The sequence below is a fragment of the Mytilus edulis genome, unplaced genomic scaffold (assembly GCF_963676685.1).
Source record: "Mytilus edulis unplaced genomic scaffold, xbMytEdul2.2 SCAFFOLD_501, whole genome shotgun sequence".
Classification (NCBI taxonomy): Eukaryota; Metazoa; Mollusca; class Bivalvia; order Mytilida; family Mytilidae; genus Mytilus; species Mytilus edulis.
In genome coordinates this window covers 1-22,232 of record NW_027268020.1, presented here as the reverse complement: position 1 = coordinate 22,232, position 22,232 = coordinate 1, and the positions used below count along the sequence as shown (strand labels likewise).

The window sequence follows — 22,232 nt, the reverse complement described above, 5'->3', positions numbered from 1 at the left end:
AAATGCTACTACCTAACCTTATATATCAAAAATTTTAACACTTCTGTGTCTACGACCATATCACGTTGAAAACACCGGTTCTCGTCCGATCACCGAAGTTAAGCAACGTCGAGCCCGGTTAGTACTTGGATGGGTGACCGCCTGGGAATACCGGGTGTTGTAGACATTTTTTTACTTATAATTTTGCATTCCTACCAAACATAATTGTTCTATGATTTTTTTTACTAATTTACTTGGATGTAATATTCAACATATCTAGCTATCAATGAATGAAGAAAACAGAAAATAAATCATTCATAAATTTATTTATTTTTCAATACCCATCTGCATGGTGAAATATTTTTACGTGAAATACATGCAAGTCAAGTTATATACACTTAAGAATTCCACTCCTTCCACATGCATGTGGCTACATATATATATTTTTTTTTAAATTAGGTCGTCTGTGATAATATGGTATCCGCCATTTGTCGTCATTTGAAATCGCCTCTTTCTTTTTGACCAGGGCTTATAGGATTCACTATTTTTCTGAAAGAATTCTGATTAGCAAAAATTCATTATAGCAAAAACAAATAATAAACAATAAATACTAATTATAGCTTGTAAAGTTCCAGTAAAAAATTCGAATATTTGAAACGTCTTTCATCTCGGTCAAGGAAGTCCCGCTTTCGAAGTTTGCCATCTTTGTGTGCTTTCATATCGAAGGCAAAATCTAAATTTTTGGGAAGTCTCTTTATTTCTACGTATATCTGAAAGCAAAAACATATAAAGAAATGATTTTACTACAAAGGTATATCATTTTTACGGCACAATCTAGTTTTTGTGAAATAATACAACTCGTTTTCTGATGAAGAATCGCACGAGAGAAATTGACAAGTTGTACATTAATCGTAAATATTTCTTTACTCGTGGTATTTTGTTTAATTCTTATGACATATTCTGAAAGAAAAATTCCTGCTGAAGATTTTCGTGTATGATTTATATATCAAAACGTACAATTTATTTGAAACAAATGATTAAAACTTGTCGAACAAGCACACAGATTTTCTTGTCGATCTGTTTGAATTAGATTGTCACGAAAGTTTAAGGGTGCTCTCGTCGAGGTCCGCGTTAGATAGATAATTACACTATGTCAGTGAGGTTCATTCAATCATTCGTCAATCCATCAATCATTCAGTCACGTCTCAGTCCTTACAGCTGAACGGACGTGCTGGGTCAGCTCTCCTTTACCCGCTATCTTCGATGAGGGTTTATTGCTAGATGGTCAACGACATACTACTAAGATGACAGAAACCAATCCATGCCGTACAGAGAGACGTAGTAGTTGGCGTACCCGCGTTAACATGCCTCCAAAACCATTGTCTATTATGGGGAGTGTCATGCCGATTAACGTCCGAGGGCTGTATCCTAGGCTGTTGGGTGATACGACCTTCATTTTCCTGCCTCACGGCTTGGGTCCTGATAACGCTTCCTGTCATCTTTAGAACTACGTCCACGATTCATCTACCAGTACTCCATCATCGAGGCTAGCGGGCTGCCAAGCTGACCAAACTGGCCCTGAAAGCAGCCGTTGTGAAGAAGTAAAATCCAAAATAGTAAACAAACCAAAATCAACTCACCAAAACCAAGATGGCGGCCTCCATTCGGCGTCCTTACTACCTGTTCCTGACCCACGGCAGAAATTATTCAAACGCTCACCAATCGCCTTCGGGCACCGAGCCGACCGTGCGAGGGCTGTATAGCCAGTCAAGGTCGTTAAACACTTCCATTTGTTGTGTTCATTCAATCCATTACGAACAGTCACGTCTCAGTCCTTACAGCTGAACGGACGTGCTGGGTCAGCTCTCCTTTACCCGCTATCTTCGATGAGGGTTTATTGCTAGATGGTCAACGACATACTACTAAGATGACAGAAACCAATCCATGCCGTACAGAGAGACGTAGTAGTTGGCGTACCCGCGTTAACATGCCTCCAAAACCATTGTCTATTATGGGGAGTGTCATGCCGATTAACGTCCGAGGGCTGTATCCTAGGCTGTTGGGTGATACGACCTTCATTTTCCTGCCTCACGGCTTGGGTCCTGATAACGCTTCCTGTCATCTTTAGAACTACGTCCACGATTCATCTACCAGTACTCCATCATCGAGGCTAGCGGGCTGCCAAGCTGACCAAACTGGCCCTGAAAGCAGCCGTTGTGAAGAAGTAAAATCCAAAATAGTCAACAAACCAAAAACAACTCACCAAAACCAAGATGGCGGCCTCCATTCGGCGTCCTTTGCTACCCGTTCCTGACCCACGGCACAAAATATTTAAATGCTCACCAATCGTCTTCGGGCACCGAGCCGACCGTGCGAGGGCTGAAAAGCCAGTCAAGGTCGTTAAACACTTCCATATATTTAGTTTGGAAAACATTGTAATCTGTCGTTCATTCGCACACATCGTTCAACAACCAAAACCGCAAAATGTCAGACGCACCAGCACCAGTAGTAAAGACCCCAGCTAAGTCACCAAAGAAGAAAGTTGCAGCTAAACCAAAGAAAGTAACTACTCATCCAAAATACAGCGAGATGGTCGGAAAGGCTATATCTGCTTTGAAAGAGCGTGGAGGCTCCAGCCGTCAAGCCATCCTTAAGTATATCTTAGCAAACTTCAGCGTTGGTAGCGATGCAAAAACAGTAAACACTCACTTGAAGTTAGCTCTGAAATCAGGAGTGAAGAGCAATAGCTTGAAACAGTCGAAGGGTACCGGCGCTTCTGGAAGCTTTAAGATTGGGGAAGTGGCTAAACCAGCTAAGAAACCAGCAAAGAAAGTAGTTAAACCTAAAGCCGCCAAGCCAAAGAAGGCAAAGACACCTACCAAAAAGACTGCCGCAAAGAAACCTGCAGCAAAGAAACCAGCAGGTGAAAAGAAAGCAGCTAAACCAAAAGCAAAGAAACCAGCTGCAAAGAAACCTGCTGCAAAACCTGCTGCCAAATCTGCAAAGAAAGCCACAAAATCTCCCAAGAAGACAAAGGCTGCAGCTAAACCAAAGAAGGCAAAGACACCAAAGAAGAAGTAAATAAAGGAAGCATCCTGATGCTTTTAAAGCTTAAACAGCCCTTTTAAGGGCTACCAAAATTTTTCAAAAAGAGTCTGAAATTGTTGCATGGTATTAGTCACAAATAAAATATAGCTTGTCCCATATTCTAAATCTCTCTGTCTTCTCTGCAATTTTTTTCTACTATAAAGTCCATGTGTACTTGCCTAGTTTTACTATCTTCCACTCTCTGGATCGTGCAGTAAGTGTTTAGTTTTGCTTCTATCTTAAACCTGAAATTTTTTTTTATACAAATTCTAGATCTGTTCAAAATTGCTACTTCCTAACTTTATATATCAAACATTTTGACACTTCTGTGTCTACGACCATATCACGTTGAAAACACCGGTTCTCGTCCGATCACCGAAGTTAAGCAACGTCGAGCCCGGTTAGTACTTGGATGGGTGACCGCCTGGGAATACCGGGTGTTGTAGACATTTTTTGTACCTATAATTTTGCATTTCTACCAAACAATTAATGTAAAGTTTTGCTTCTGAAAAAATCTGTTTTATATAAATTTCTTTTCAAAAATGCTACTACCTAACCTTATATATCAAAAATTTTAACACTTCTGTGTCTACGACCATATCACGTTGAAAACACCGGTTCTCGTCCGATCACCGAAGTTAAGCAACGTCGAGCCCGGTTAGTACTTGGATGGGTGACCGCCTGGGAATACCGGGTGTTGTAGACATTTTTTTACTTATAATTTTGCATTCCTACCAAACATAATTGTTCTATGATTTTTTTTACTAATTTACTTGGATGTAATATTCAACATATCTAGCTATCAATGAATGAAGAAAACAGAAAATAAATCATTCATAAATTTATTTATTTTTCAATACCCATCTGCATGGTGAAATATTTTTACGTGAAATACATGCAAGTCAAGTTATATACACTTAAGAATTCCACTCCTTCCACATGCATGTGGCTACATATATATATTTTTTTTTTAAATTAGGTCGTCTGTGATAATATGGTATCCGCCATTTGTCGTCATTTGAAATCGCCTCTTTCTTTTTGACCAGGGCTTATATGATTCACTATTTTTCTGAAAGAATTCTGATTAGCAAAAATTCATTATAGCAAAAACAAATAATAAACAATAAATACTAATTATAGCTTGTAAAGTTCCAGTAAAAAATTCGAATATTTGAAACGTCTTTCATCTCGGTCAAGGAAGTCCCGCTTTCGAAGTTTGCCATCTTTGTGTGCTTTCATATCGAAGGCAAAATCTAAATTTTTGGGAAGTCTCTTTATTTCTACGTATATCTGAAAGCAAAAACATATAAAGAAATGATTTTACTACAAAGGTATATCATTTTTACGGCACAATCTAGTTTTTGTGAAATAATACAACACGTTTTCTGATGAAGAATCGCACGAGAGAAATTGACAAGTTGTACATTAATCGTAAATATTTCTTTACTCGTGGTATTTTGTTTAATTCTTATGACATATTCTGAAAGAAAAATTCCTGCTGAAGATTTTCGTGTATGATTTATATATCAAAACGTACAATTTATTTGAAACAAATGATTAAAACTTGTCGAACAAGCACACAGATTTTCTTGTCGATCTGTTTGAATTAGATTGTCATGAAAGTTTAAGGGTGCTCTCGTCGAGGTCCGCGTTAGATAGATAATTACACTATGTCAGTGAGGTTTGGAAAACATTGTAATCTGTCGTTCATTCGCACACATCGTTCAACAACCAAAACCGCAAAATGTCAGACGCACCAGCACCAGTAGTAAAGACCCCAGCTAAGTCACCAAAGAAGAAAGTTGCAGCTAAACCAAAGAAAGTAGCTACTCATCCAAAATACAGCGAGATGGTCGGAAAGGCTATATCTGCTTTGAAAGAGCGTGGAGGCTCCAGCCGTCAAGCCATCCTTAAGTATATCTTAGCAAACTTCAGCGTTGGTAGCGATGCAAAAACAGTAAACACTCACTTGAAGTTAGCTCTGAAATCAGGAGTGAAGAGCAATAGCTTGAAACAGTCGAAGGGTACCGGCGCTTCTGGAAGCTTTAAGATTGGGGAAGTGGCTAAACCAGCTAAGAAACCAGCAAAGAAAGTAGTTAAACCTAAAGCCGCCAAGCCAAAGAAGGCAAAGACACCTACCAAAAAGACTGCCGCAAAGAAACCTGCAGCAAAGAAACCAGCAGGTGAAAAGAAAGCAGCTAAACCAAAAGCAAAGAAACCAGCTGCAAAGAAACCTGCTGCAAAACCTGCTGCCAAATCTGCAAAGAAAGCCACAAAATCTCCCAAGAAGACAAAGGCTGCAGCTAAACCAAAGAAGGCAAAGACACCAAAGAAGAAGTAAATAAAGGAAGCATCCTGATGCTTTTAAAGCTTAAACAGCCCTTTTAAGGGCTACCAAAATTTTTCAAAAAGAGTCTGAAATTGTTGCATGGTATTAGTCACAAATAAAATATAGCTTGTCCCATATTCTAAATCTCTCTGTCTTCTCTGCAATTTTTTTCTACTATAAAGTCCATGTGTACTTGCCTAGTTTTACTATCTTCCACTCTCTGGATCGTGCAGTAAGTGTTTAGTTTTGCTTCTATCTTAAACCTGAAATTTTTTTTTATACAAATTCTAGATCTGTTCAAAATTGCTACTTCCTAACTTTATATATCAAACATTTTGACACTTCTGTGTCTACGACCATATCACGTTGAAAACACCGGTTCTCGTCCGATCACCGAAGTTAAGCAACGTCGAGCCCGGTTAGTACTTGGATGGGTGACCGCCTGGGAATACCGGGTGTTGTAGACATTTTTTGTACCTATAATTTTGCATTTCTACCAAACAATTAATGTAAAGTTTTGCTTCTGAAAAAATCTGTTTTATATAAATTTCTTTTCAAAAATGCTACTACCTAACCTTATATATCAAAAATTTTAACACTTCTGTGTCTACGACCATATCACGTTGAAAACACCGGTTCTCGTCCGATCACCGAAGTTAAGCAACGTCGAGCCCGGTTAGTACTTGGATGGGTGACCGCCTGGGAATACCGGGTGTTGTAGACATTTTTTTACTTATAATTTTGCATTCCTACCAAACATAATTGTTCTATGATTTTTTTTACTAATTTACTTGGATGTAATATTCAACATATCTAGCTATCAATGAATGAAGAAAACAGAAAATAAATCATTCATAAATTTATTTATTTTTCAATACCCATCTGCATGGTGAAATATTTTTACGTGAAATACATGCAAGTCAAGTTATATACACTTAAGAATTCCACTCCTTCCACATGCATGTGGCTACATATATATATTTTTTTTTTAAATTAGGTCGTCTGTGATAATATGGTATCCGCCATTTGTCGTCATTTGAAATCGCCTCTTTCTTTTTGACCAGGGCTTATATGATTCACTATTTTTCTGAAAGAATTCTGATTAGCAAAAATTCATTATAGCAAAAACAAATAATAAACAATAAATACTAATTATAGCTTGTAAAGTTCCAGTAAAAAATTCGAATATTTGAAACGTCTTTCATCTCGGTCAAGGAAGTCCCGCTTTCGAAGTTTGCCATCTTTGTGTGCTTTCATATCGAAGGCAAAATCTAAATTTTTGGGAAGTCTCTTTATTTCTACGTATATCTGAAAGCAAAAACATATAAAGAAATGATTTTACTACAAAGGTATATCATTTTTACGGCACAATCTAGTTTTTGTGAAATAATACAACACGTTTTCTGATGAAGAATCGCACGAGAGAAATTGACAAGTTGTACATTAATCGTAAATATTTCTTTACTCGTGGTATTTTGTTTAATTCTTATGACATATTCTGAAAGAAAAATTCCTGCTGAAGATTTTCGTGTATGATTTATATATCAAAACGTACAATTTATTTGAAACAAATGATTAAAACTTGTCGAACAAGCACACAGATTTTCTTGTCGATCTGTTTGAATTAGATTGTCATGAAAGTTTAAGGGTGCTCTCGTCGAGGTCCGCGTTAGATAGATAATTACACTATGTCAGTGAGGTTTGGAAAACATTGTAATCTGTCGTTCATTCGCACACATCGTTCAACAACCAAAACCGCAAAATGTCAGACGCACCAGCACCAGTAGTAAAGACCCCAGCTAAGTCACCAAAGAAGAAAGTTGCAGCTAAACCAAAGAAAGTAGCTACTCATCCAAAATACAGCGAGATGGTCGGAAAGGCTATATCTGCTTTGAAAGAGCGTGGAGGCTCCAGCCGTCAAGCCATCCTTAAGTATATCTTAGCAAACTTCAGCGTTGGTAGCGATGCAAAAACAGTAAACACTCACTTGAAGTTAGCTCTGAAATCAGGAGTGAAGAGCAATAGCTTGAAACAGTCGAAGGGTACCGGCGCTTCTGGAAGCTTTAAGATTGGGGAAGTGGCTAAACCAGCTAAGAAACCAGCAAAGAAAGTAGTTAAACCTAAAGCCGCCAAGCCAAAGAAGGCAAAGACACCTACCAAAAAGACTGCCGCAAAGAAACCTGCAGCAAAGAAACCAGCAGGTGAAAAGAAAGCAGCTAAACCAAAAGCAAAGAAACCAGCTGCAAAGAAACCTGCTGCAAAACCTGCTGCCAAATCTGCAAAGAAAGCCACAAAATCTCCCAAGAAGACAAAGGCTGCAGCTAAACCAAAGAAGGCAAAGACACCAAAGAAGAAGTAAATAAAGGAAGCATCCTGATGCTTTTAAAGCTTAAACAGCCCTTTTAAGGGCTACCAAAATTTTTCAAAAAGAGTCTGAAATTGTTGCATGGTATTAGTCACAAATAAAATATAGCTTGTCCCATATTCTAAATCTCTCTGTCTTCTCTGCAATTTTTTTCTACTATAAAGTCCATGTGAACTTGCCTAGTTTTACTATCTTCCACTCTCTGGATCGTGCAGTAAGTGTTTAGTTTTGCTTCTATCTTAAACCTGAAATTTTTTTTTATACAAATTCTAGATCTGTTCAAAATTGCTACTTCCTAACTTTATATATCAAACATTTTGACACTTCTGTGTCTACGACCATATCACGTTGAAAACACCGGTTCTCGTCCGATCACCGAAGTTAAGCAACGTCGAGCCCGGTTAGTACTTGGATGGGTGACCGCCTGGGAATACCGGGTGTTGTAGACATTTTTTGTACCTATAATTTTGCATTTCTACCAAACAATTAATGTAAAGTTTTGCTTCTGAAAAAATCTGTTTTATATAAATTTCTTTTCAAAAATGCTACTACCTAACCTTATATATCAAAAATTTTAACACTTCTGTGTCTACGACCATATCACGTTGAAAACACCGGTTCTCGTCCGATCACCGAAGTTAAGCAACGTCGAGCCCGGTTAGTACTTGGATGGGTGACCGCCTGGGAATACCGGGTGTTGTAGACATTTTTTTACTTATAATTTTGCATTCCTACCAAACATAATTGTTCTATGATTTTTTTTACTAATTTACTTGGATGTAATATTCAACATATCTAGCTATCAATGAATGAAGAAAACAGAAAATAAATCATTCATAAATTTATTTATTTTTCAATACCCATCTGCATGGTGAAATATTTTTACGTGAAATACATGCAAGTCAAGTTATATACACTTAAGAATTCCACTCCTTCCACATGCATGTGGCTACATATATATTTTTTTTTTTTAAATTAGGTCGTCTGTGATAATATGGTATCCGCCATTTGTCGTCATTTGAAATCGCCTCTTTCTTTTTGACCAGGGCTTATATGATTCACTATTTTTCTGAAAGAATTCTGATTAGCAAAAATTCATTATAGCAAAAACAAATAATAAACAATAAATACTAATTATAGCTTGTAAAGTTCCAGTAAAAAATTCGAATATTTGAAACGTCTTTCATCTCGGTCAAGGAAGTCCCGCTTTCGAAGTTTGCCATCTTTGTGTGCTTTCATATCGAAGGCAAAATCTAAATTTTTGGGAAGTCTCTTTATTTCTACGTATATCTGAAAGCAAAAACATATAAAGAAATGATTTTACTACAAAGGTATATCATTTTTACGGCACAATCTAGTTTTTGTGAAATAATACAACACGTTTTCTGATGAAGAATCGCACGAGAGAAATTGACAAGTTGTACATTAATCGTAAATATTTCTTTACTCGTGGTATTTTGTTTAATTCTTATGACATATTCTGAAAGAAAAATTCCTGCTGAAGATTTTCGTGTATGATTTATATATCAAAACGTACAATTTATTTGAAACAAATGATTAAAACTTGTCGAACAAGCACACAGATTTTCTTGTCGATCTGTTTGAATTAGATTGTCATGAAAGTTTAAGGGTGCTCTCGTCGAGGTCCGCGTTAGATAGATAATTACACTATGTCAGTGAGGTTTGGAAAACATTGTAATCTGTCGTTCATTCGCACACATCGTTCAACAACCAAAACCGCAAAATGTCAGACGCACCAGCACCAGTAGTAAAGACCCCAGCTAAGTCACCAAAGAAGAAAGTTGCAGCTAAACCAAAGAAAGTAGCTACTCATCCAAAATACAGCGAGATGGTCGGAAAGGCTATATCTGCTTTGAAAGAGCGTGGAGGCTCCAGCCGTCAAGCCATCCTTAAGTATATCTTAGCAAACTTCAGCGTTGGTAGCGATGCAAAAACAGTAAACACTCACTTGAAGTTAGCTCTGAAATCAGGAGTGAAGAGCAATAGCTTGAAACAGTCGAAGGGTACCGGCGCTTCTGGAAGCTTTAAGATTGGGGAAGTGGCTAAACCAGCTAAGAAACCAGCAAAGAAAGTAGTTAAACCTAAAGCCGCCAAGCCAAAGAAGGCAAAGACACCTACCAAAAAGACTGCCGCAAAGAAACCTGCAGCAAAGAAACCAGCAGGTGAAAAGAAAGCAGCTAAACCAAAAGCAAAGAAACCAGCTGCAAAGAAACCTGCTGCAAAACCTGCTGCCAAATCTGCAAAGAAAGCCACAAAATCTCCCAAGAAGACAAAGGCTGCAGCTAAACCAAAGAAGGCAAAGACACCAAAGAAGAAGTAAATAAAGGAAGCATCCTGATGCTTTTAAAGCTTAAACAGCCCTTTTAAGGGCTACCAAAATTTTTCAAAAAGAGTCTGAAATTGTTGCATGGTATTAGTCACAAATAAAATATAGCTTGTCCCATATTCTAAATCTCTCTGTCTTCTCTGCAATTTTTTTCTACTATAAAGTCCATGTGTACTTGCCTAGTTTTACTATCTTCCACTCTCTGGATCGTGCAGTAAGTGTTTAGTTTTGCTTCTATCTTAAACCTGAAATTTTTTTTTATACAAATTCTAGATCTGTTCAAAATTGCTACTTCCTAACTTTATATATCAAACATTTTGACACTTCTGTGTCTACGACCATATCACGTTGAAAACACCGGTTCTCGTCCGATCACCGAAGTTAAGCAACGTCGAGCCCGGTTAGTACTTGGATGGGTGACCGCCTGGGAATACCGGGTGTTGTAGACATTTTTTGTACCTATAATTTTGCATTTCTACCAAACAATTAATGTAAAGTTTTGCTTCTGAAAAAATCTGTTTTATATAAATTTCTTTTCAAAAATGCTACTACCTAACCTTATATATCAAAAATTTTAACACTTCTGTGTCTACGACCATATCACGTTGAAAACACCGGTTCTCGTCCGATCACCGAAGTTAAGCAACGTCGAGCCCGGTTAGTACTTGGATGGGTGACCGCCTGGGAATACCGGGTGTTGTAGACATTTTTTTACTTATAATTTTGCATTCCTACCAAACATAATTGTTCTATGATTTTTTTTACTAATTTACTTGGATGTAATATTCAACATATCTAGCTATCAATGAATGAAGAAAACAGAAAATAAATCATTCATAAATTTATTTATTTTTCAATACCCATCTGCATGGTGAAATATTTTTACGTGAAATACATGCAAGTCAAGTTATATACACTTAAGAATTCCACTCCTTCCACATGCATGTGGCTACATATATATTTTTTTTTTTTAAATTAGGTCGTCTGTGATAATATGGTATCCGCCATTTGTCGTCATTTGAAATCGCCTCTTTCTTTTTGACCAGGGCTTATATGATTCACTATTTTTCTGAAAGAATTCTGATTAGCAAAAATTCATTATAGCAAAAACAAATAATAAACAATAAATACTAATTATAGCTTGTAAAGTTCCAGTAAAAAATTCGAATATTTGAAACGTCTTTCATCTCGGTCAAGGAAGTCCCGCTTTCGAAGTTTGCCATCTTTGTGTGCTTTCATATCGAAGGCAAAATCTAAATTTTTGGGAAGTCTCTTTATTTCTACGTATATCTGAAAGCAAAAACATATAAAGAAATGATTTTACTACAAAGGTATATCATTTTTACGGCACAATCTAGTTTTTGTGAAATAATACAACACGTTTTCTGATGAAGAATCGCACGAGAGAAATTGACAAGTTGTACATTAATCGTAAATATTTCTTTACTCGTGGTATTTTGTTTAATTCTTATGACATATTCTGAAAGAAAAATTCCTGCTGAAGATTTTCGTGTATGATTTATATATCAAAACGTACAATTTATTTGAAACAAATGATTAAAACTTGTCGAACAAGCACACAGATTTTCTTGTCGATCTGTTTGAATTAGATTGTCATGAAAGTTTAAGGGTGCTCTCGTCGAGGTCCGCGTTAGATAGATAATTACACTATGTCAGTGAGGTTTGGAAAACATTGTAATCTGTCGTTCATTCGCACACATCGTTCAACAACCAAAACCGCAAAATGTCAGACGCACCAGCACCAGTAGTAAAGACCCCAGCTAAGTCACCAAAGAAGAAAGTTGCAGCTAAACCAAAGAAAGTAGCTACTCATCCAAAATACAGCGAGATGGTCGGAAAGGCTATATCTGCTTTGAAAGAGCGTGGAGGCTCCAGCCGTCAAGCCATCCTTAAGTATATCTTAGCAAACTTCAGCGTTGGTAGCGATGCAAAAACAGTAAACACTCACTTGAAGTTAGCTCTGAAATCAGGAGTGAAGAGCAATAGCTTGAAACAGTCGAAGGGTACCGGCGCTTCTGGAAGCTTTAAGATTGGGGAAGTGGCTAAACCAGCTAAGAAACCAGCAAAGAAAGTAGTTAAACCTAAAGCCGCCAAGCCAAAGAAGGCAAAGACACCTACCAAAAAGACTGCCGCAAAGAAACCTGCAGCAAAGAAACCAGCAGGTGAAAAGAAAGCAGCTAAACCAAAAGCAAAGAAACCAGCTGCAAAGAAACCTGCTGCAAAACCTGCTGCCAAATCTGCAAAGAAAGCCACAAAATCTCCCAAGAAGACAAAGGCTGCAGCTAAACCAAAGAAGGCAAAGACACCAAAGAAGAAGTAAATAAAGGAAGCATCCTGATGCTTTTAAAGCTTAAACAGCCCTTTTAAGGGCTACCAAAATTTTTCAAAAAGAGTCTGAAATTGTTGCATGGTATTAGTCACAAATAAAATATAGCTTGTCCCATATTCTAAATCTCTCTGTCTTCTCTGCAATTTTTTTCTACTATAAAGTCCATGTGTACTTGCCTAGTTTTACTATCTTCCACTCTCTGGATCGTGCAGTAAGTGTTTAGTTTTGCTTCTATCTTAAACCTGAAATTTTTTTTTATACAAATTCTAGATCTGTTCAAAATTGCTACTTCCTAACTTTATATATCAAACATTTTGACACTTCTGTGTCTACGACCATATCACGTTGAAAACACCGGTTCTCGTCCGATCACCGAAGTTAAGCAACGTCGAGCCCGGTTAGTACTTGGATGGGTGACCGCCTGGGAATACCGGGTGTTGTAGAAATTTTTTGTACCTATAATTTTGCATTTCTACCAAACAATTAATGTAAAGTTTTGCTTCTGAAAAAATCTGTTTTATATAAATTTCTTTTCAAAAATGCTACTACCTAACCTTATATATCAAAAATTTTAACACTTCTGTGTCTACGACCATATCACGTTGAAAACACCGGTTCTCGTCCGATCACCGAAGTTAAGCAACGTCGAGCCCGGTTAGTACTTGGATGGGTGACCGCCTGGGAATACCGGGTGTTGTAGACATTTTTTTACTTATAATTTTGCATTCCTACCAAACATAATTGTTCTATGATTTTTTTTACTAATTTACTTGGATGTAATATTCAACATATCTAGCTATCAATGAATGAAGAAAACAGAAAATAAATCATTCATAAATTTATTTATTTTTCAATACCCATCTGCATGGTGAAATATTTTTACGTGAAATACATGCAAGTCAAGTTATATACACTTAAGAATTCCACTCCTTCCACATGCATGTGGCTACATATATATATTTTTTTTTTAAATTAGGTCGTCTGTGATAATATGGTATCCGCCATTTGTCGTCATTTGAAATCGCCTCTTTCTTTTTGACCAGGGCTTATATGATTCACTATTTTTCTGAAAGAATTCTGATTAGCAAAAATTCATTATAGCAAAAACAAATAATAAACAATAAATACTAATTATAGCTTGTAAAGTTCCAGTAAAAAATTCGAATATTTGAAACGTCTTTCATCTCGGTCAAGGAAGTCCCGCTTTCGAAGTTTGCCATCTTTGTGTGCTTTCATATCGAAGGCAAAATCTAAATTTTTGGGAAGTCTCTTTATTTCTACGTATATCTGAAAGCAAAAACATATAAAGAAATGATTTTACTACAAAGGTATATCATTTTTACGGCACAATCTAGTTTTTGTGAAATAATACAACACGTTTTCTGATGAAGAATCGCACGAGAGAAATTGACAAGTTGTACATTAATCGTAAATATTTCTTTACTCGTGGTATTTTGTTTAATTCTTATGACATATTCTGAAAGAAAAATTCCTGCTGAAGATTTTCGTGTATGATTTATATATCAAAACGTACAATTTATTTGAAACAAATGATTAAAACTTGTCGAACAAGCACACAGATTTTCTTGTCGATCTGTTTGAATTAGATTGTCATGAAAGTTTAAGGGTGCTCTCGTCGAGGTCCGCGTTAGATAGATAATTACACTATGTCAGTGAGGTTTGGAAAACATTGTAATCTGTCGTTCATTCGCACACATCGTTCAACAACCAAAACCGCAAAATGTCAGACGCACCAGCACCAGTAGTAAAGACCCCAGCTAAGTCACCAAAGAAGAAAGTTGCAGCTAAACCAAAGAAAGTAGCTACTCATCCAAAATACAGCGAGATGGTCGGAAAGGCTATATCTGCTTTGAAAGAGCGTGGAGGCTCCAGCCGTCAAGCCATCCTTAAGTATATCTTAGCAAACTTCAGCGTTGGTAGCGATGCAAAAACAGTAAACACTCACTTGAAGTTAGCTCTGAAATCAGGAGTGAAGAGCAATAGCTTGAAACAGTCGAAGGGTACCGGCGCTTCTGGAAGCTTTAAGATTGGGGAAGTGGCTAAACCAGCTAAGAAACCAGCAAAGAAAGTAGTTAAACCTAAAGCCGCCAAGCCAAAGAAGGCAAAGACACCTACCAAAAAGACTGCCGCAAAGAAACCTGCAGCAAAGAAACCAGCAGGTGAAAAGAAAGCAGCTAAACCAAAAGCAAAGAAACCAGCTGCAAAGAAACCTGCTGCAAAACCTGCTGCCAAATCTGCAAAGAAAGCCACAAAATCTCCCAAGAAGACAAAGGCTGCAGCTAAACCAAAGAAGGCAAAGACACCAAAGAAGAAGTAAATAAAGGAAGCATCCTGATGCTTTTAAAGCTTAAACAGCCCTTTTAAGGGCTACCAAAATTTTTCAAAAAGAGTCTGAAATTGTTGCATGGTATTAGTCACAAATAAAATATAGCTTGTCCCATATTCTAAATCTCTCTGTCTTCTCTGCAATTTTTTTCTACTATAAAGTCCATGTGTACTTGCCTAGTTTTACTATCTTCCACTCTCTGGATCGTGCAGTAAGTGTTTAGTTTTGCTTCTATCTTAAACCTGAAATTTTTTTTTATACAAATTCTAGATCTGTTCAAAATTGCTACTTCCTAACTTTATATATCAAACATTTTGACACTTCTGTGTCTACGACCATATCACGTTGAAAACACCGGTTCTCGTCCGATCACCGAAGTTAAGCAACGTCGAGCCCGGTTAGTACTTGGATGGGTGACCGCCTGGGAATACCGGGTGTTGTAGAAATTTTTTGTACCTATAATTTTGCATTTCTACCAAACAATTAATGTAAAGTTTTGCTTCTGAAAAAATCTGTTTTATATAAATTTCTTTTCAAAAATGCTACTACCTAACCTTATATATCAAAAATTTTAACACTTCTGTGTCTACGACCATATCACGTTGAAAACACCGGTTCTCGTCCGATCACCGAAGTTAAGCAACGTCGAGCCCGGTTAGTACTTGGATGGGTGACCGCCTGGGAATACCGGGTGTTGTAGACATTTTTTTACTTATAATTTTGCATTCCTACCAAACATAATTGTTCTATGATTTTTTTTACTAATTTACTTGGATGTAATATTCAACATATCTAGCTATCAATGAATGAAGAAAACAGAAAATAAATCATTCATAAATTTATTTATTTTTCAATACCCATCTGCATGGTGAAATATTTTTACGTGAAATACATGCAAGTCAAGTTATATACACTTAAGAATTCCACTCCTTCCACATGCATGTGGCTACATATATATATATTTTTTTTAAATTAGGTCGTCTGTGATAATATGGTATCCGCCATTTGTCGTCATTTGAAATCGCCTCTTTCTTTTTGACCAGGGCTTATATGATTCACTATTTTTCTGAAAGAATTCTGATTAGCAAAAATTCATTATAGCAAAAACAAATAATAAACAATAAATACTAATTATAGCTTGTAAAGTTCCAGTAAAAAATTCGAATATTTGAAACGTCTTTCATCTCGGTCAAGGAAGTCCCGCTTTCGAAGTTTGCCATCTTTGTGTGCTTTCATATCGAAGGCAAAATCTAAATTTTTGGGAAGTCTCTTTATTTCTACGTATATCTGAAAGCAAAAACATATAAAGAAATGATTTTACTACAAAGGTATATCATTTTTACGGCACAATCTAGTTTTTGTGAAATAATACAACACGTTTTCTGATGAAGAATCGCACGAGAGAAATTGACAAGTTGTACATTAATCGTAAATATTTCTTTACTCGTGGTATTTTGTTTAATTCTTATGACATATTCTGAAAGAAAAATTCCTGCTGAAGATTTTCGTGTATGATTTATATATCAAAACGTACAATTTATTTGAAACAAATGATTAAAACTTGTCGAACAAGCACACAGATTTTCTTGTCGATCTGTTTGAATTAGATTGTCATGAAAGTTTAAGGGTGCTCTCGTCGAGGTCCGCGTTAGATAGATAATTACACTATGTCAGTGAGGTTTGGAAAACATTGTAATCTGTCGTTCATTCGCACACATCGTTCAACAACCAAAACCGCAAAATGTCAGACGCACCAGCACCAGTAGTAAAGACCCCAGCTAAGTCACCAAAGAAGAAAGTTGCAGCTAAACCAAAGAAAGTAGCTACTCATCCAAAATACAGCGAGATGGTCGGAAAGGCTATATCTGCTTTGAAAGAGCGTGGAGGCTCCAGCCGTCAAGCCATCCTTAAGTATATCTTAGCAAACTTCAGCGTTGGTAGCGATGCAAAAACAGTAAACACTCACTTGAAGTTAGCTCTGAAATCAGGAGTGAAGAGCAATAGCTTGAAACAGTCGAAGGGTACCGGCGCTTCTGGAAGCTTTAAGATTGGGGAAGTGGCTAAACCAGCTAAGAAACCAGCAAAGAAAGTAGTTAAACCTAAAGCCGCCAAGCCAAAGAAGGCAAAGACACCTACCAAAAAGACTGCCGCAAAGAAACCTGCAGCAAAGAAACCAGCAGGTGAAAAGAAAGCAGCTAAACCAAAAGCAAAGAAACCAGCTGCAAAGAAACCTGCTGCAAAACCTGCTGCCAAATCTGCAAAGAAAGCCACAAAATCTCCCAAGAAGACAAAGGCTGCAGCTAAACCAAAGAAGGCAAAGACACCAAAGAAGAAGTAAATAAAGGAAGCATCCTGATGCTTTTAAAGCTTAAACAGCCCTTTTAAGGGCTACCAAAATTTTTCAAAAAGAGTCTGAAATTGTTGCATGGTATTAGTCACAAATAAAATATAGCTTGTCCCATATTCTAAATCTCTCTGTCTTCTCTGCAATTTTTTTCTACTATAAAGTCCATGTGTACTTGCCTAGTTTTACTATCTTCCACTCTCTGGATCGTGCAGTAAGTGTTTAGTTTTGCTTCTATCTTAAACCTGAAATTTTTTTTTATACAAATTCTAGATCTGTTCAAAATTGCTACTTCCTAACTTTATATATCAAACATTTTGACACTTCTGTGTCTACGACCATATCACGTTGAAAACACCGGTTCTCGTCCGATCACCGAAGTTAAGCAACGTCGAGCCCGGTTAGTACTTGGATGGGTGACCGCCTGGGAATACCGGGTGTTGTAGAAATTTTTTGTACCTATAATTTTGCATTTCTACCAAACAATTAATGTAAAGTTTTGCTTCTGAAAAAATCTGTTTTATATAAATTTCTTTTCAAAAATGCTACTACCTAACCTTATATATCAAAAATTTTAACACTTCTGTGTCTACGACCATATCACGTTGAAAACACCGGTTCTCGTCCGATCACCGAAGTTAAGCAACGTCGAGCCCGGTTAGTACTTGGATGGGTGACCGCCTGGGAATACCGGGTGTTGTAGACATTTTTTTACTTATAATTTTGCATTCCTACCAAACATAATTGTTCTATGATTTTTTTTACTAATTTACTTGGATGTAATATTCAACATATCTAGCTATCAATGAATGAAGAAAACAGAAAATAAATCATTCATAAATTTATTTATTTTTCAATACCCATCTGCATGGTGAAATATTTTTACGTGAAATACATGCAAGTCAAGTTATATACACTTAAGAATTCCACTCCTTCCACATGCATGTGGCTACATATATATATTTTTTTTTTAAATTAGGTCGTCTGTGATAATATGGTATCCGCCATTTGTCGTCATTTGAAATCGCCTCTTTCTTTTTGACCAGGGCTTATATGATTCACTATTTTTCTGAAAGAATTCTGATTAGCAAAAATTCATTATAGCAAAAACAAATAATAAACAATAAATACTAATTATAGCTTGTAAAGTTCCAGTAAAAAATTCGAATATTTGAAACGTCTTTCATCTCGGTCAAGGAAGTCCCGCTTTCGAAGTTTGCCATCTTTGTGTGCTTTCATATCGAAGGCAAAATCTAAATTTTTGGGAAGTCTCTTTATTTCTACGTATATCTGAAAGCAAAAACATATAAAGAAATGATTTTACTACAAAGGTATATCATTTTTACGGCACAATCTAGTTTTTGTGAAATAATACAACACGTTTTCTGATGAAGAATCGCACGAGAGAAATTGACAAGTTGTACATTAATCGTAAATATTTCTTTACTCGTGGTATTTTGTTTAATTCTTATGACATATTCTGAAAGAAAAATTCCTGCTGAAGATTTTCGTGTATGATTTATATATCAAAACGTACAATTTATTTGAAACAAATGATTAAAACTTGTCGAACAAGCACACAGATTTTCTTGTCGATCTGTTTGAATTAGATTGTCATGAAAGTTTAAGGGTGCTCTCGTCGAGGTCCGCGTTAGATAGATAATTACACTATGTCAGTGAGGTTTGGAAAACCCACAGTCACGTCTCAGTCCTTACAGCTGAACGGACGTGCTGGGTCAGCTCTCCTTTACCCGCTATCTTCGATGAGGGTTTATTGCTAGATGGTCAACGACATACTACTAAGATGACAGAAACCAATCCATGCCGTACAGAGAGACGTAGTAGTTGGCGTACCCGCGTTAACATGCCTCCAAAACCATTGTCTATTATGGGGAGTGTCATGCCGATTAACGTCCGAGGGCTGTATCCTAGGCTGTTGGGTGATACGACCTTCATTTTCCTGCCTCACGGCTTGGGTCCTGATAACGCTTCCTGTCATCTTTAGAACTACGTCCACGATTCATCTACCAGTACTCCATCATCGAGGCTAGCGGGCTGCCAAGCTGACCAAACTGGCCCTGAAAGCAGCCGTTGTGAAGAAGTAAAATCCAAAATAGTAAACAAACCAAAATCAACTCACCAAAACCAAGATGGCGGCCTCCATTTGGCGTCCTTACTACCTGTTCCTGACCCACGGCACAAATTATTCAAACGCTCACCAATCGCCTTCGGGCACCGAGCCGACCGTGCGAGGGCTGTATAGCCAGTCAAGGTCGTTAAACACTTCCATTTGTTGTTGTTTGGAAAACATTGTAATCTGTCGTTCATTCGCACACATCGTTCAACAACCAAAACCGCAAAATGTCAGACGCACCAGCACCAGTAGTAAAGACCCCAGCTAAGTCACCAAAGAAGAAAGTTGCAGCTAAACCAAAGAAAGTAGCTACTCATCCAAAATACAGCGAGATGGTCGGAAAGGCTATATCTGCTTTGAAAGAGCGTGGAGGCTCCAGCCGTCAAGCCATCCTTAAGTATATCTTAGCAAACTTCAGCGTTGGTAGCGATGCAAAAACAGTAAACACTCACTTGAAGTTAGCTCTGAAATCAGGAGTGAAGAGCAATAGCTTGAAACAGTCGAAGGGTACCGGCGCTTCTGGAAGCTTTAAGATTGGGGAAGTGGCTAAACCAGCTAAGAAACCAGCAAAGAAAGTAGTTAAACCTAAAGCCGCCAAGCCAAAGAAGGCAAAGACACCTACCAAAAAGACTGCCGCAAAGAAACCAGCAGGTGAAAAGAAAGCAGCTAAACCAAAAGCAAAGAAACCAGCTGCAAAGAAACCTGCTGCAAAACCTGCTGCCAAATCTGCAAAGAAAGCCACAAAATCTCCCAAGAAGACAAAGGCTGCAGCTAAACCAAAGAAGGCAAAGACACCAAAGAAGAAGTAAATAAAGGAAGCATCCTGATGCTTTTAAAGCTTAAACAGCCCTTTTAAGGGCTACCAAAATTTTTCAAAAAGAGTCTGAAATTGTTGCATGGTATTAGTCACAAATAAAATATAGCTTGTCCCATATTCTAAATCTCTCTGTCTTCTCTGCAATTTTTTTCTACTATAAAGTCCATGTGTACTTGCCTAGTTTTACTATCTTCCACTCTCTGGATCGTGCAGTAAGTGTTTAGTTTTGCTTCTATCTTAAACCTGAAATTTTTTTTTATACAAATTCTAGATCTGTTCAAAATTGCTACTTCCTAACTTTATATATCAAACATTTTGACACTTCTGTGTCTACGACCATATCACGTTGAAAACACCGGTTCTCGTCCGATCACCGAAGTTAAGCAACGTCGAGCCCGGTTAGTACTTGGATGGGTGACCGCCTGGGAATACCGGGTGTTGTAGACATTTTTTGTACCTATAATTTTGCATTTCTACCAAACAATTAATGTAAAGTTTTGCTTCTGAAAAAATCTGTTTTATATAAATTTCTTTTCAAAAATGCTACTACCTAACCTTATATATCAAAAATTTTAACACTTCTGTGTCTACGACCATATCACGTTGAAAACACCGGTTCTCGTCCGATCACCGAAGTTAAGCAACGTCGAGCCCGGTTAGTACTTGGATGGGTGACCGCCTGGGAATACCGGGTGTTGTAGACATTTTTTTACTTATAATTTTGCATTCCTACCAAACATAATTGTTCTATGATTTTTTTTACTAATTTACTTGGATGTAATATTCAACATATCTAGCTATCAATGAATGAAGAAAACAGAAAATAAATCATTCATAAATTTATTTATTTTTCAATACCCATCTGCATGGTGAAATATTTTTACGTGAAATACATGCAAGTCAAGTTATATACACTTAAGAATTCCACTCCTTCCACATGCATGTGGCTACATATATATATTTTTTTTTTAAATTAGGTCGTCTGTGATAATATGGTATCCGCCATTTGTCGTCATTTGAAATCGCCTCTTTCTTTTTGACCAGGGCTTATATGATTCACTATTTTTCTGAAAGAATTCTGATTAGCAAAAATTCATTATAGCAAAAACAAATAATAAACAATAAATACTAATTATAGCTTGTAAAGTTCCAGTAAAAAATTCGAATATTTGAAACGTCTTTCATCTCGGTCAAGGAAGTCCCGCTTTCGAAGTTTGCCATCTTTGTGTGCTTTCATATCGAAGGCAAAATCTAAATTTTTGGGAAGTCTCTTTATTTCTACGTATATCTGAAAGCAAAAACATATAAAGAAATGATTTTACTACAAAGGTATATCATTTTTACGGCACAATCTAGTTTTTGTGAAATAATACAACACGTTTTCTGATGAAGAATCGCACGAGAGAAATTGACAAGTTGTACATTAATCGTAAATATTTCTTTACTCGTGGTATTTTGTTTAATTCTTATGACATATTCTGAAAGAAAAATTCCTGCTGAAGATTTTCGTGTATGATTTATATATCAAAACGTACAATTTATTTGAAACAAATGATTAAAACTTGTCGAACAAGCACACAGATTTTCTTGTCGATCTGTTTGAATTAGATTGTCATGAAAGTTTAAGGGTGCTCTCGTCGAGGTCCGCGTTAGATAGATAATTACACTATGTCAGTGAGGTTTGGAAAACATTGTAATCTGTCGTTCATTCGCACACATCGTTCAACAACCAAAACCGCAAAATGTCAGACGCACCAGCACCAGTAGTAAAGACCCCAGCTAAGTCACCAAAGAAGAAAGTTGCAGCTAAACCAAAGAAAGTAGCTACTCATCCAAAATACAGCGAGATGGTCGGAAAGGCTATATCTGCTTTGAAAGAGCGTGGAGGCTCCAGCCGTCAAGCCATCCTTAAGTATATCTTAGCAAACTTCAGCGTTGGTAGCGATGCAAAAACAGTAAACACTCACTTGAAGTTAGCTCTGAAATCAGGAGTGAAGAGCAATAGCTTGAAACAGTCGAAGGGTACCGGCGCTTCTGGAAGCTTTAAGATTGGGGAAGTGGCTAAACCAGCTAAGAAACCAGCAAAGAAAGTAGTTAAACCTAAAGCCGCCAAGCCAAAGAAGGCAAAGACAC

General features: G+C 37.0%; 17 non-coding genes across 17 annotated transcripts; all 17 read left to right on the top strand.

Moving 5' to 3' along the window:
- The first annotated feature begins 47 nt into the window (after positions 1 to 47).
- LOC139506626 (5S ribosomal RNA) lies at positions 48 to 166 on the top strand. The gene has a single exon (XR_011660278.1). It is a non-coding gene; the product is annotated as a 5S ribosomal RNA (ribosomal RNA).
- Positions 167 to 3,396: 3,230 nt separating this feature from the next.
- LOC139506625 (5S ribosomal RNA) lies at positions 3,397 to 3,515 on the top strand. Its single transcript, XR_011660277.1, has one exon. It is a non-coding gene; the product is annotated as a 5S ribosomal RNA (ribosomal RNA).
- A 138-nt stretch (positions 3,516 to 3,653) lies between these two features.
- On the top strand, positions 3,654 to 3,772 carry LOC139506624 (5S ribosomal RNA). Its single transcript, XR_011660276.1, has one exon. It is a non-coding gene; the product is annotated as a 5S ribosomal RNA (ribosomal RNA).
- A 1,971-nt stretch (positions 3,773 to 5,743) lies between these two features.
- On the top strand, positions 5,744 to 5,862 carry LOC139506623 (5S ribosomal RNA). The gene has a single exon (XR_011660275.1). It is a non-coding gene; the product is annotated as a 5S ribosomal RNA (ribosomal RNA).
- A 138-nt stretch (positions 5,863 to 6,000) lies between these two features.
- On the top strand, positions 6,001 to 6,119 carry LOC139506621 (5S ribosomal RNA). Its single transcript, XR_011660274.1, has one exon. It is a non-coding gene; the product is annotated as a 5S ribosomal RNA (ribosomal RNA).
- Positions 6,120 to 8,090: 1,971 nt separating this feature from the next.
- On the top strand, positions 8,091 to 8,209 carry LOC139506620 (5S ribosomal RNA). Its single transcript, XR_011660273.1, has one exon. It is a non-coding gene; the product is annotated as a 5S ribosomal RNA (ribosomal RNA).
- Positions 8,210 to 8,347: 138 nt separating this feature from the next.
- LOC139506619 (5S ribosomal RNA) lies at positions 8,348 to 8,466 on the top strand. Its single transcript, XR_011660272.1, has one exon. It is a non-coding gene; the product is annotated as a 5S ribosomal RNA (ribosomal RNA).
- A 1,971-nt stretch (positions 8,467 to 10,437) lies between these two features.
- Positions 10,438 to 10,556, top strand: LOC139506618 (5S ribosomal RNA). The gene has a single exon (XR_011660271.1). It is a non-coding gene; the product is annotated as a 5S ribosomal RNA (ribosomal RNA).
- A 138-nt stretch (positions 10,557 to 10,694) lies between these two features.
- Positions 10,695 to 10,813, top strand: LOC139506617 (5S ribosomal RNA). The gene has a single exon (XR_011660270.1). It is a non-coding gene; the product is annotated as a 5S ribosomal RNA (ribosomal RNA).
- Positions 10,814 to 12,784: 1,971 nt separating this feature from the next.
- On the top strand, positions 12,785 to 12,903 carry LOC139506642 (5S ribosomal RNA). The gene has a single exon (XR_011660293.1). It is a non-coding gene; the product is annotated as a 5S ribosomal RNA (ribosomal RNA).
- Positions 12,904 to 13,041: 138 nt separating this feature from the next.
- LOC139506616 (5S ribosomal RNA) lies at positions 13,042 to 13,160 on the top strand. The gene has a single exon (XR_011660269.1). It is a non-coding gene; the product is annotated as a 5S ribosomal RNA (ribosomal RNA).
- Positions 13,161 to 15,131: 1,971 nt separating this feature from the next.
- Positions 15,132 to 15,250, top strand: LOC139506641 (5S ribosomal RNA). Its single transcript, XR_011660292.1, has one exon. It is a non-coding gene; the product is annotated as a 5S ribosomal RNA (ribosomal RNA).
- Positions 15,251 to 15,388: 138 nt separating this feature from the next.
- LOC139506644 (5S ribosomal RNA) lies at positions 15,389 to 15,507 on the top strand. The gene has a single exon (XR_011660295.1). It is a non-coding gene; the product is annotated as a 5S ribosomal RNA (ribosomal RNA).
- A 1,971-nt stretch (positions 15,508 to 17,478) lies between these two features.
- LOC139506640 (5S ribosomal RNA) lies at positions 17,479 to 17,597 on the top strand. The gene has a single exon (XR_011660291.1). It is a non-coding gene; the product is annotated as a 5S ribosomal RNA (ribosomal RNA).
- Positions 17,598 to 17,735: 138 nt separating this feature from the next.
- On the top strand, positions 17,736 to 17,854 carry LOC139506643 (5S ribosomal RNA). The gene has a single exon (XR_011660294.1). It is a non-coding gene; the product is annotated as a 5S ribosomal RNA (ribosomal RNA).
- A 2,573-nt stretch (positions 17,855 to 20,427) lies between these two features.
- Positions 20,428 to 20,546, top strand: LOC139506639 (5S ribosomal RNA). The gene has a single exon (XR_011660290.1). It is a non-coding gene; the product is annotated as a 5S ribosomal RNA (ribosomal RNA).
- A 138-nt stretch (positions 20,547 to 20,684) lies between these two features.
- Positions 20,685 to 20,803, top strand: LOC139506627 (5S ribosomal RNA). The gene has a single exon (XR_011660279.1). It is a non-coding gene; the product is annotated as a 5S ribosomal RNA (ribosomal RNA).
- Positions 20,804 to 22,232: the final 1,429 nt, after the last annotated feature.